The sequence below is a fragment of the Spermophilus citellus genome, assembly GCF_964194105.1.
Source record: "Spermophilus citellus genome assembly, chromosome: 3".
NCBI lineage: Eukaryota > Metazoa > Chordata > Mammalia > Rodentia > Sciuridae > Spermophilus > Spermophilus citellus.
The window spans coordinates 110,016,916-110,030,363 of NC_138184.1; the positions used below are offsets into that span (position 1 = coordinate 110,016,916).

Below are 13,448 nucleotides of genomic sequence, written 5' to 3' on the forward strand. Positions count from 1 at the left end.
AAAAGCGCACCTTCCGTCCCCATCCCTTTTCCTCATCCACCCTTCCTGGTCCAGGGCCCCTTTTTTTTAATCGCTGGGTACTGAGTTGGCCTAAAGACCGATCTTCAGCCCATCTCACCATCTTGGAGAAAGAAAATGCCATCACTCGGAACTATTTTTGAAGCATGTTTTGTTTACCCGGAACCCTGAGTAGAGTGTGTGGCACATAGTGAAACACAGTTAGTGCACAATTGAATGAATGATTCCCAGTGAACCGGTATTCGCAAAAGCTTGTAATACTAAAAAGAAAGTACCTTAACACTCATTAGTATAGTTGAAAATAGTACCTCTGTCTTGTGAAAGTAAATCTATGATCTGACTGGAACGATATCCGAGATATGTTAAATGGACGAGTTACAACTACAGAACTGCACCTATGTAGTAAAATTACGCTATTTTTAGAAGTGTATTTGCAGAGGCATAAGTGTATAAAAGTGCATCGGGTTTTTGTTTGTAGTTTTAGGGTCTGGAGTGCTGGGCAATTTCCTACTACTAAGCTACACTGCCAATCCTGAAAGTACATTGTTAAAAGGACTAAATAAAGGGACATTCCGAAATCGGGCATGCACCTGTACTCCCAGCCACTTGGGAGGCAAACAGATTTTTTTTTTTTTTTTTTGAGAACTCATTCAAGTACTTTATTGCAAGATAGCCAAGGAACCCCTCTGTCCTTCAGAAGATTTTTTTAATTGATTTTACTTTTTAAATACATGACAGCGGAATGCATTACAATTCTTATTACACAAATAGAGCACAATTTTTCATATCTCTGTATATAAAGTATGTTCACAGCAATTCATGTCTTCATACATGTACTTTGGATAATAATGTCCATCACATTCCACCATCATTTCTAATCCCCTGCCCCCTCTCTTCCCTCCTACCCTTCTGCCCTATCTAGAGTAGTCTATTTCTCACATGCTCCCCCTCCCTAGCCCACTATGAGCCAGTCACCTTATATCATAGAAAACATTAGGCATTTGTCTTTTGGGGAGCTAATCCCAAGCTTTTAGCAGTAGAATGAGTTGGAAGGAAGGGGTAAGAAACTTTACTTTATTCTATATGTTCTCTGTATTTGAATTTTTTACAAGATGAATGCAACTACACACTATTTGTATAATAATAAAATTTAAAATATCAAAAGACACCTCTTTCCCAAGTGTCTTGTAAAGAAGCAGCCAGCACACCCAGGAGCTGTGTGCTGTTTTGAAAGCTGCTTATTTCTGCATCATTGAGTTCTTGTTGATAGATTGATTAATCCATCGGGAGTGGATAGGCTAGGCTTAAACCTTACAGCTGGTCTCCACCCGGTCCTGGGAGGGACGTTTATTTATTTAAATTTGTAAATAAGAAGTATTCCAACTTGGAATACAAAGAAGGAAAAGGGGAGGTTTATTGGGCATAAGGGAGGGGAAAGGGAAAGGAAAGCTTTTACAGAAGGTCCCCAAAGAGCTCAGGAGTTTCCTTTTTTTTCTTTACCCTCAGCCTTTTCATAAATAAATTAAGGGGTAATGAGGTAATTAGATGTGCACCATTAGTAATGGAGGAGGAAAGAAGAGGAAAGGAAGTCCAGCTGGAATGAGGCAAGATCAAAGATCAGTCTTAAAAGACAGATAAATTCAAATCAGCAGCCCTTCCCTAACTTAGAGTGCTTAAGGAATGAATTACCTGAAGATATCAAGGCATCACTGCTCTGGAGGAAGGTACTCCTTAGCAAATCTGTCATAGGAGGCCTGCCAGCTAAGTTAACCATTTAATTGCTCAAAGATACCCCAGGACCCACCTTGGGGGCCCCAAGTTGTCAATAGTGTGCCAAAAGATATAACTCATCTCCCTCAGGGTCCTGGCCAGCCATCCTATTCATTCAACAATTATTTACTGAGCTCTGACTGCCACCTGGCAGTGAGGCAGGACTAGAAACAGAGCAAAAAGTGAATTAGATATTGTCCCTATGCTTAAAAAGTATCCATGTTGGGAGGCCAAGACCAGGCTCTTCAGCTAAGCTCTTAATAGCTATAACTAGGCCAAGTCTACTCAATACTAGCTGCAACAAAAAAGGCCTCTTTTTCCATGTGGCTAAACAACTACAATCTGAGCATTGTATTCCTAAAAAAATAAATAAGTAAAACAGTGGAAAAAAAGACAAGCTTCATTTTTTTAATACCTTTATTATTTATACATGATTCTGAGGATCGAAACTAATGCCTCACACATGCTAGGCAAGTGCTCTACCACTGAGCTACAACCCAGCCCCAAGCTTCATCTCCAAGCACTCCAACCATTCTGAAATAACTGCACTTCTTCAAAATGGGCAGGCTTTCTCTAGCGTTTGTTTTTCATGTTCAACATCCTTTTCTCCCACATTCACCCTCCATAACCCCCATAAAAGATAACTCTTCCTCCTCTTGGTAAGTAAGGATAGGGAGAGGCCTTGCCTCTGGCTTTCCCCAATTGCAGGTTCTCACCCCATCTGAGCGCAATTATTCTGTTTATTTATCTGACTTCCATTAAACCTTGAACCCTTGAAGAAGAAGCCGTATGTATCTCCAGTCTCAGCACAGGGGCAGCTATAGCAAGTGCTTAAAAGATTTATTAAACAAATGGTGATTTTAAAAAGGAATCATAAAAGCCTTTCTAGCTCTCTGGCCATCTTGAAGGCTGCTCTTGGTTTGTGGCTGGGCCACATCTAAGGCACTAAGATGGTGGCCGTAAAACAGACGAAAAAGTTTCTGGAGTCGATCAACTTCAGCTTGTTATGAAAAGTGGAAAGTATGTACTGGGATACAAGCAGATTCTGAAGACAATCAGACAGGGCAAAGTGAAACTGGTCATCCTCGCTGAAAGTAAAGTGAGGAACTGGGAGACAGGCCATCGAGAAACGGAAGACACCAGACAGAGATTAAACACAACAGCTTATTTGTCAGAGCTGACAAATAAAGGTACATTCTCCATAGATGGAGAGAGGCAAAACAGGCTTGGGGCTTGGGACTTTTATGGGGGAGGCTCAGGAATCAGAGCTGGGCGGTGAAGGGTCGGATTGGTATGAGGGACTGGTGAGGTTTTATCAGAAAGGCCCTTGGGCGGGAAAGTGGACTTTTTCTTAAGATGTTAGCTGTCACTTAAGATGGCCAGCCAGATGCTAAGCAAGGACCTTACAAATACTATATACATTTTTCCCATTGAAAAAGGAGAGAAATGAAAGTATGAAAATAAGTAACACAAGATCCAATGGGGCAATTATCAAAAAATAAATAACAATGTGCCTGTTAACAGGAAAAAGTGCTAACATCTGGTTTCAGGCAGAAGAGGGTTCAGAAAGACATGAGCCTGGGAAGATGGGGATGGAAACTGATAAAAGAAAACATTCCTGTTGGGGCATGGTGGCGCATGCCTGTAATTCCAGCAAACTGGAAGGCTGAAGCAGAAGGATCACAAGTTCCAAGCCAACCTCACCCCTAAAACATTTAGCAAGCCCCTGTGTCAAAATAGAAAATAAAAAGGGGCTGGAGATGTGGTTCAGTGGCTAAGCACGTCTGAGTTCAATCCCTGGTACCAAAAAGGAGAAAGGGAAACATTCCAGCATTTCCAGCATACAGATGGGAAAAAAAAAAAAAAAAAAAACAAGGGAGATAAGGGTATAACTCAGTGGTAGAGCACTTGTATAGCATGCAGTGAGGCCCTGGGTTTGATCCCCAGCACTGCAAAAAGAATAAAATATGTGTATGTACATGTGTATGTGTTTGTGTGTGCGTGCGTGCGTGCGTGCGTGCGTGTGAGAGGGGGAGAGAGAGAGAGAGAGAGAGAGAATATATATATGCAAAGCCAGGACAGGGAAAGTACATACTTGCAAAGTCCCCCATAGAGACTAAAGAAAGAATATAGGGTAAGGAAGTCCCAAAATATAAAATTATTTCTGAATATCAACATCATGCACACTTGAAATCATGAATATGGTTGACACTGACAGTTTTTTGGATAAAAAGCAAAATAGTATCATCTAAATGATATAATTCACTTTCTTTCCTTTGCACTTTCTCCTTGAGAAAGTTGTAAATAAGTCCAAAAAAATTGTAATAATTGTTCTAATTAAGTATTCTTGAAACAGAAGAAATGAAATAAAGAGAAAACTAATTAAAACCCTAAACTGAAGCTGGACATGGGTGGGACACAACTATAATCTCAGCTACTTGGGAGGCTGAGGCAGGAGGATCAGAAATTTCAAGTCAGCCTGGGCAATTTAATAAGACCCTGCCTCCCCCCCAAAATTATAAAAATAAAAAATAAAGCTTATCAAAACAGAAGCATTGGGGCTGGGGATGTGGCTCAAGCGGTAGCGCGCTCGCCTGGCATGCGTGCGGCCCGGGTTCGATCCTCAGCACCACATACCAACAAAGACGTTGTGTCCACCGAGAACTAAAAAAATAAATATTAAAAAAAAAAAAAAAAAAAAAAAAACAGAAGCATTAAAAATACAGAAAATAGGGCTGGGACTGGGGCTCAGCGGTAGCGCCTTTGCCTGGCATGTATGAGGCACTGGGTTCGATTCTCAGCACCGCATATGAATAAATAAAAATAAAGTTCTATCAATAACTAAAAATATATTTTAAAAAAATACAGAAAATAGGAAAATGTGAAAATTAATGTGACCTAATGGCCTAGTCATTTCTTAATTGTGAAAAGTCAGTAGTTTTTGGTACTGGGGATTGAACCCAGGAGTAATTAACAACTGAACCACATCCCCAGCCCCTTTTGTGTGTATGTCTGTGTGTGTGTGTGTGTGTGTGTGGTGCTGGGGATTGAACTCAGGGCCTTGTGAGGAGGGAAGCACTCTACCAACTGAACTATAGCCCCAGTCCCCCAGCTCTTTTTATATTTTATTTAGAGGCAAGATCTCACTGAGTTACTTAAAGCCTTGCTGAGTTGTTGAGACTGGCTATGAATCCAAGATAACTCCTGTCTCAACCTCCGGAGCCTCTGGAATTACAGGCGTGCACCACCACATCAGACAGGAGCATCAAAAGTTTGAGGGCAGCCTCAGTAACTTAGTGAGACCCTGACTCAAAATAAAAAATTAAAAAAAAAAAAAAAAGACTAGGGAGCTGGGGTTGTGGCTCAGTGGTAGAGCTTTCACCAAGAGGTCCTGAATTCAATCCTCAGCACCACATTAAAAATAAATAAAATAAAGGTATTGTGTCCAATTACAACTAAAAAGTAAATATTTTAAAAAATTACTAGGGATGTAGCTCAGTGGTAAAGTGCCCCTGGCTTCAATCCCAGTACCAATAAAAGAAAAAAGAAAAAAAGATAAAGAAAAAGGGGTGGGGGAGAGTTACAAAAAACTGTTGTATATAACTTTCTGTAAAATAATTAGAGAATCTAAGGAATTTTTTTTCCTAGCCAAAGAGAAAAATATATATATTTCTAAAAAAAAAGGAGATAAGGCATAAATAAACCAATAAGTATAAAACAAATTGGTTGTGTAGCCAATAAAATTCCTTGAATTTGAAAAGAAAAAAAAAAACAAATTGGAAGACAGACAATGTGACACATGCCTGTACTCTCAGCAACTTGAGAGGCTGAAGCAAGAGGACTATCGGGCTGGGGATATAGCTCAATTGGTAGAGTGTTTGCCTCGCATGCACAAGGCCTTGGGTTCAATCCCCAGCACCACACACACACACACACACACAAAAAGAGGACTATCAAGTTAGAGATCAACCTGGGCGATTCAGAAAGACCCTGTCTCAAAATAAGAAATAAAACAAAGGCTAGGGTTGTGGCTCAGTTGGCAGAATGCTTGGCTGGCACACGTGAGGCAATGGGTTCAATCCTTAGCACCGCATAAAAATAAAATAAAGGCATTGTGTCCATCTACTAGAAAAAATTTTAAAACAAAAAAGAAAGAAATGAGCTTGGGGGGCAACCCCTGTAGAGTTCCCTCTTGCCCCTATAAGAGCTCTGTCTATTTTCTTCTCACTTAAATAAATCATACTCCTTTCAAAAAAAAAATGTTGAGGGACTGGGGATTGTTGTGATGATCAAAAGTTGTGACTTATGCATTGAGGGGGAGAAATAAAGAATGTCCATACACTCTGCCCTTTCCAATGCTTTATTCACTCAAGTCACTCAACGCTATTTCACTCTATAGGTTCTTAATTAAGAAAATGACAAGCCTTAATGCTAGGCACTGCAATAGACATAATCAATTCACAGCAAACAATTCTAGGTTAATTCTAAGCACTGCAAAGCAAACACACTTAATCATGACAGGCTCATGATAGACATTCCCTCTGCATGCTAAGCTCACATGTCAGATCAAAAGTCTTAGCCTTAGACTTTAAGTCCAGCAGATGCACACTCACTCAGACCATGCTGATCAGATCAGGAACCAAGGTAGGCTACTCCTGAGATGGAGCTGAGGGCTAGCTGAGGAGGCAGTCATAGGGAGAAGTCCTTTTCTCACCATAGTCAAGATGCTGCTATAAAGTTTGAGAGCAGTGAGAACAACGCAGAGGATCCGGGCAGATGAGGAGAGTTGGGATGTCAGTCTAGGTCCTCATCAGGCTCTCAGGCTGTGTGCATCAATGTTGGCTGGCTGAAGATCTGTTCATTTGCTCCATCATTTATACCAAATTTGGGGGCTTCTGACCACCCTTTCAATCCCTATCAGTTGCTACCAGATTTTTCAGTAACATCATTCGTCCTGAGGTTAAAGCATATGGTTTTGAAGCCAGAATTAGACAGACAGTCAGTGTAGATAGGTAAATCAAGTCTGGTCGAATTTAGGAGGCCAATTTTGAGTCTGGGAGTTAGAGACTGTCCCCTGAGGGATCTTATCCAGAACCTGTCCCTGCTCCAACCTGTTGCCAAGGTTATCTGTCCCAGGAATTTCCCCTCCCTAGAGGGAGCTATAAGGTTGTTAATATGTCCTTGTCTACTCCATCCTGCCCTTCCCCCTTCAGCGCACCAGTCTCCCAACTTTTGGCCCTCCCACAGAGCATTCCTGGGCCTAGTCACATATGCAGAAAGGACAAAGATAAGGGGAAATAGGCAGGAGAACAAAGGAAGCCTAGGACATACAAAAAGGGCAGAACACCTGGCCTCTTGGTATCATAGAAATCTGTGCTACCCCTTTTTAAATAAACCCTGCTTCATATGCTTTCCTCAGCGTGCTTCTCTAATGTTCAAACTTCAACATGTGGGGAAGCAGGACTCATCACCAATAACTGTCGGTATCAGTCTGATGGTCCCCACCGAGATTTTCTTGCTTTTTGCTCTTATTGGGGCAAGAGCAACACGCCACCAGAGACTTCACTCTGAGTTTGTCAGGGTGGGGAGAAGTGACTTGTTTGTATCTGAGAGCCATACTGGAGGGCTCAGTAGGTGTGCCTGGTGAGACTGCAGGTTTCAAACTGGAGTTTTAAAATGGAGTTGCTTAGGCTAAGGCCTAAGGCCATCCTTACAGTGATGTAGCTCAGTGGTAGAGCACCCTAGGGTTCAATTCCCAGTACTGCCAAAAAAAAAGGCAGTGACAGCAGGGGTGGGGTGGGAAGTGGGGGAGCTGAAACAGAAAAAGAATCAATCTAAAATGTTCTCCAGGGAAAAATAAGGAATAAGGCTGGGTGTGATAGCACATGCCTATAATCCTAGTGGCTCAGGAGGCTGAGACGAAGATCGCTAGTTCAAAGTCTGCCTCAGCAAGGCGCTAAGCAAGTCAGTGAGACCCTGTCTCTACATAAAATACAAAATAGGTCTGGGGATTTGAGTTTCCCTGAGTTCATTCCCAGGTACCAAAAAAAAAAAAAAAAAAAAAAGGAATAAGAGGCACTAGGGATGTAGCTCAATTAGTAGGGTGCTTTCCTAGCATTTATGAGGTCCTGGGTTTTATACCGAACACCATTAAAAAAATAAATAAATAAAAGGGTAAGGGCTGAAGATGTAGTTCTGTGGTACAGTGTTTACCTAGCATGTGCAAGGCCTTGGGTTCTGTCACCAGCTCCACTAAATAAATAAATGACATTTTCAGATAAAGTTGAGGGAGTTCCTTGCCAACTATAAGAAATATTAAAGGAAATTCTCCAGGCTAAATATATAAAGTGGTCTTATATATTTTCTTTTTTTTTTTTTAAAGAGAGAGAGAGAGAGAGAGAGACAGAATTTTTTAATATTTATTTTTTAGTTTTCGGCGGACACAACATCTTTGTTTGTATGTGGTGCTGAGGATCGAACGCAGGCTGCACGCATGCCAGGCGAGCACGCTACCGCTTGAGCCACATCCCCAGCCCTATATTTTCTTTTTTTTATTATTTTTTAGTTGTCAATGGATCTTTATTTTTTTAATTTATTTATATGCAGTGCAATTGAACCCAGTACCTCACACATGCTAGGCAAGTGCTCTACACTGAGTTACAACCCCAACCCATATATTTTCTCGATTTCTTTAAAAAAAATATTTAAAGCAAAAGCACCAATATCGTATTATGAAGTTTGCATATATGAAATATAAAATTATAATAGCACAAAGAACAATATTGGTAATATAAATGGAATAATGTTGTAACAGTCTTACATTTTAAAAAAATGGTACCAAAAAATTGTACAAAATTAAATCTTTTAAATTTTCTAATGTTCATTAGCACAGTAGGATAATGAAGGTTGACAATAATTATTCTTTTTTTTAAATTTTATTTTTTAGGTGTAGATGGACACAACACAATATCTTTATTTTTTTTATATGGTGCTAAGGATCAAACCCAGGCCCCGCCCTTGCCAGACAGCGCTCTACCTCTACCGCTGAGCCACAATCCCAGCCCCAACAATTATTCTTTTTAACAATTAATTATTGAATATTTCAAAACAGCATGTAGAGAAGATTTTCAGTGTTGCCAACACAAACAAATGATAAATGTCTAATGTGACATGCCAATTACTCTGAGTTGGTCATTACACATTCTATATATGCATTGAAATACTACAATGTACTGGTTGGGATGGTGCACACCTGTGATTCCAGCTACTCAGGAGGCTGAGCAGGAGTACCACACGTTAAAGGCCAGCCTCAGTAACTTAATGAAGCCCTAAGCAACTTAGTCAGATCCCGTCTCAAAATAAAAAAAGGACTGGGATATAGCTCAGTGGTAAAATGCCTCTGGATTTAATCCCTAGTACCAAAAAATAAAAATTTAAAAAAGAAATACTACACTGTACCCCATAAATATATACACATACTATGTGTCAATTTAAAATGTATATCCATACATATATGCCAAAATTAAATATTCGAAGGTATATACATTGAAAATTCCTGACAGCAATTATTTTTTTGTACTGAGGATTTAATCTAGGGGTGCTTTATCATTGAGCTACATCCCCACCCTTTTTATCTTTCATTTTGAGACAGTCTCATCAAGTTGCTGAGAATCTCACTCAATTAATGAAGCTGGCCTCCAATTTGCAATGCTCCTTCCTTAGCCTCCTGAGCCACTGGGATTACTGGAGTGCACTACTGTTCCTGGCTGAAACAACAGATGTTAAGTGTTCTCAGCATAAAAAAAATAAAATAAAATAAATAAGTATGTGAGGTAATTCATATTTAATTAACTCGATTTAGCCATTCCACAATACACAGATATTTCAAAACATCATGTTTTTGTTTGCTTGCTTGCTTTCTCCTTTTTTTTTTCCTTCAGTGCTAGAGACCTAGCACATGGTAGGCAAGTATTGTACAGCTGAGGTACATCCCTAGTCCTTCAAAGCATCATATTGTTCACCATAAATATATGAAATTTCTATCAATTAAAAATAAAAGTACTAGAAGAAATTTTAGGAAAATTTTCTTTTTGTGTATGTGTGCATTCCTGGGAATTGAACTGGGGAAAGGAATACTCTACCACTGAGATATATATCCAACACTTTTTCTTTCTGTTTTTTTTTTTTGTTTGTTTGTTTGTTTGTTTGTTTGTTGTTTTTTGGTATAGGGGATGTATCCCAGGGGCACTTAACCACTAAGCCACATCCCCAGCCCCAGTACCCCCACCCCCATTTTAAAAAAATAGCTTTTAGTTGTAAATAATACCTTTATTTTATTTATTTTTACATGGTACTAAGAATTGAACCCAGTGCCTCACAAGTGCTAGGCAAGCACTTTACCACTGAGCTACAAGCCCATCCCCAGCCCTTTTTATTTTTTATTTTGAGACAGGATCTTGCTGAATTGCTTAGGGCTTTGCTCAATTGCTGAGACTGGTTTTGAACTTGCAATCTTCCTGTTTCGGCCTCCCAAATTGCTGGGATTACAGGTGTGAACCCTTACACCTAGTTAAAAGCCAGCCCTTTTTAAATTTTTTATTTACTTTTTATTTTTACTTTTTTTGGTACCAGGGATTAAACTCAGGAGAGCTCAACCATTGAGCCACATCCTCAGCCCTATTAGCCCTATTTTGTATTTTATTAGAGACAGGGTCTCACTGAGTTGCTTAGTGCCTCACTTTTGCTGAGGCTGGCTTTGAACTAGTGATCCTCCTGTCTCAGCCTCCTGAGTCTCTGGGATTACAGGCTGCACCACCGTGCCGGCTCCTCTTTTTCTTTTTGAGACTGGGTCTCACTAAATTGATGAGGATCTCATTAAATTGTTGGGACTTGGGGCTGGGGTTGTAGCTTAGCAGTAGAGTTCTCGCCTAGCACTTGCGAGGCCCTGGGTTCGATCCTCAGCACCACATAAAAATAAGTAAATAAAATAAAGACATTGTGTCCAACTACACCTAAAAAATAAATATTAAAAAAAAATTGCTGTGACTGACCTCAAACTTGAAATCCTACTTCTTTAGCTTCCTGAGTCACTGGGATTGTATGTATGCACCACCACACCTGGTTTAGGAAAGCATTTCTGAAAACTTGAGTGAGAGAAACCTTCCAAAACACGGCAAATCTTTGAAAGAAATGATGAGTAAATTTAACAACAAAATTATATTGTCAACCAGGTGTGGTGGGACATGCCTGTAATCTCAGCGGCCCTAAGTGGCTGAGGCTGGAGGATCCCGAGTTCAAAGGCAATCTGAGCAAAACTGAGGTGCTAAGCAACTCAGTGAGACCTTGTCTCTAAATAAAATATGAAACAGGGTTGGGGGTAAGGCTCAGTGGTCGAGTGCCCCTAAATTCAATCCCTAAGCAATTTAGTCAGATCCTGTCTCAAAATAAAAAAGTACCCCCAATAAATAAATAAATAAATAAATGATTACCAAAATAAATTACAATATATATATATATATAAAACAAAGTTTTACTATACTTACCATACAAAAAAGCCGCTATAAACTGCTGTGAAAAAAGATAATCCAAGAGAGAAGGGAGCAAGGGAAATGAATGGGCAATTCCAAAAACAGGAAATCCAAATGGTCAATCAACATGGAAAACTGCTTTCAAGTGTTTACTACCCAGGAAAATTCCAATTAAAGAAATAACAAAGTAGCATTTTATTCCCATCATACAAAGAATGATAACTGATGTTAATAAGAATCATCAGGGCTGGGTATGTGGCTCAAGCGGTAGCGTGCTCGCCTGGCATGCGGCCCAGGTTCGATCCTCAGCACCACATACCAACAAAGATGTTGTGTCCGCCAAAAACTAGAAAATAAATATTAAGAAATAAAATAAATAATAAGAATCATCATAGAGAAAGTATAATTGGTGTCATAATCAGTATTAAGAAAAATATGGGAAAATGGGCACTCTCATTCCTTGGTATTAGAAGGGTAAATTATTAATAATCCTTTTAGAAAAGACTGATAATATTAACTAAAAATTAAAACATATGGACCTTTTGACTCTGCATTCACATTCTGAGAAATCTATCCTACAATCCCTGAATTAGTGAAAGAATGGTTATGGAAGTATCCTTTGTATTTTAAAAAAAAAAAAAAGCACAAACAAGCTAAAGACCCTCAGTACAGAGTATATGTATGAATCATTTGGAATTCTTCCACACAGGAGATTTGTCTCTTTTCTCTCATTTACTTGTTCAATTATTTATAGAATCCATTATGTATATGAAAATATGAAATATTACATAGCTTGTAGACAAAATAAAGTCTTTATTTTGTTATTAGGAGTGGTATATACATTATTTTATTTTAGGTGAAAAAACAATTTATATGTACAGTTTTGAATAATACTTGTAAAAACACAAACACACATAAAATCCTGTATTCAAACTCTCAAGAGCTAAAGCTGGAACATTTTCAGCAACAAGATAAATAAGTACTGGGGGCTGCAGTTATGGCTCAGTGGTAGAGTGCTTGCCAGCATGTATGAGGCACTGGGTTCAATCCTCAGCACCACATAAAAATAAATAAATTAAATAAAGGTATTTTTTTAAAGTTTTAAAAAACTATAAATAAGTATTGGATTATAACCCACAGTATAGGTAATAAAAATCCATGAGTCCACACTGGCTATAGCTCAGTTGGTAGAGTGCTTGCCTTGCATGCAAAAGGCCCTGGGTTCTATCCCCAGCACCAAAAATAAATAAATTAAAATTAAAATTAAAAATTAAATGGCCTGGCATGGTTGTACACACCTATAATCCCAGCTACTCAGGAGGCTGAGGCAGGAGAATGGAAAATTCAAGGCTAGCCTAGACAATTTAAGGAGATCCTCACTCAAACCGTAATCGGAAGATGCTGCAGTCTGGCTAGGCACAAAATCAAGAGCCACTCAAGCAGGAATAAACTTTATTTCCAAAACTCCCACGAATGCCCCTGAATTTAGTCTCCAGTACACCCCCAAAAAAGGTTGAAAGAAATCCGACAATGCCTTTACCACAAACCAAATATATGGGAGCTTTATATTGAACTTCCTAGCCTCCAGAATTGCAAGAAATAAATTTCTGTTTTTTTATGAATTACCAAGTCTTAAGTTTGTTGTTTTTTGTTGTTGTTGTTGTTTTGTGCTGGGGATTGAACTCAGGGCCTTGTGCATACAAGGCAAGTACTCTACCAAATGAGCTATAGCCCTAGCCCTTGAGCATTTTCTTATGGTAGTATGAATAGACTAGAATAATGTGTCACTCTAAAACTGAGAGGGAGGGGGCATTGGCAGCCCCAGAAAGATTAAGTCTTCCATTTGAATCAGAACTTGGTTTGAATATAGAAAGAAGGCAATGGCTGCTAAGAAACACAAATGCCCACCAAGCATGGTGGCAGAGATCTATAATTTCAGCTACTCAAGAGGCTGAGTCAGGAGGATGAAAGGCTCAGTTGGGCAACTTAATAAGTCTTAAAAAAAAACAAACAACAACAACAAAAAAAAACCTACTCTATAACTCAGTGGCAGATGCTTACTGAGCATGTGTGAGGTTCTAAGTTTGATCCCCCCCCAAATAAGAGAAAAAGAAAACAAAAGAAAAAAAAAAC

The 13,448-nt window shown here is 39.2% G+C and overlaps 1 protein-coding gene across 1 annotated transcript in view; it reads right to left on the reverse strand.

Moving 5' to 3' along the window:
• Positions 1–13,448, reverse strand: part of SFI1 (SFI1 centrin binding protein) — a 322,241-nt gene that overhangs the window by 164,645 nt on the left and 144,148 nt on the right. The window lies entirely within an intron of this gene.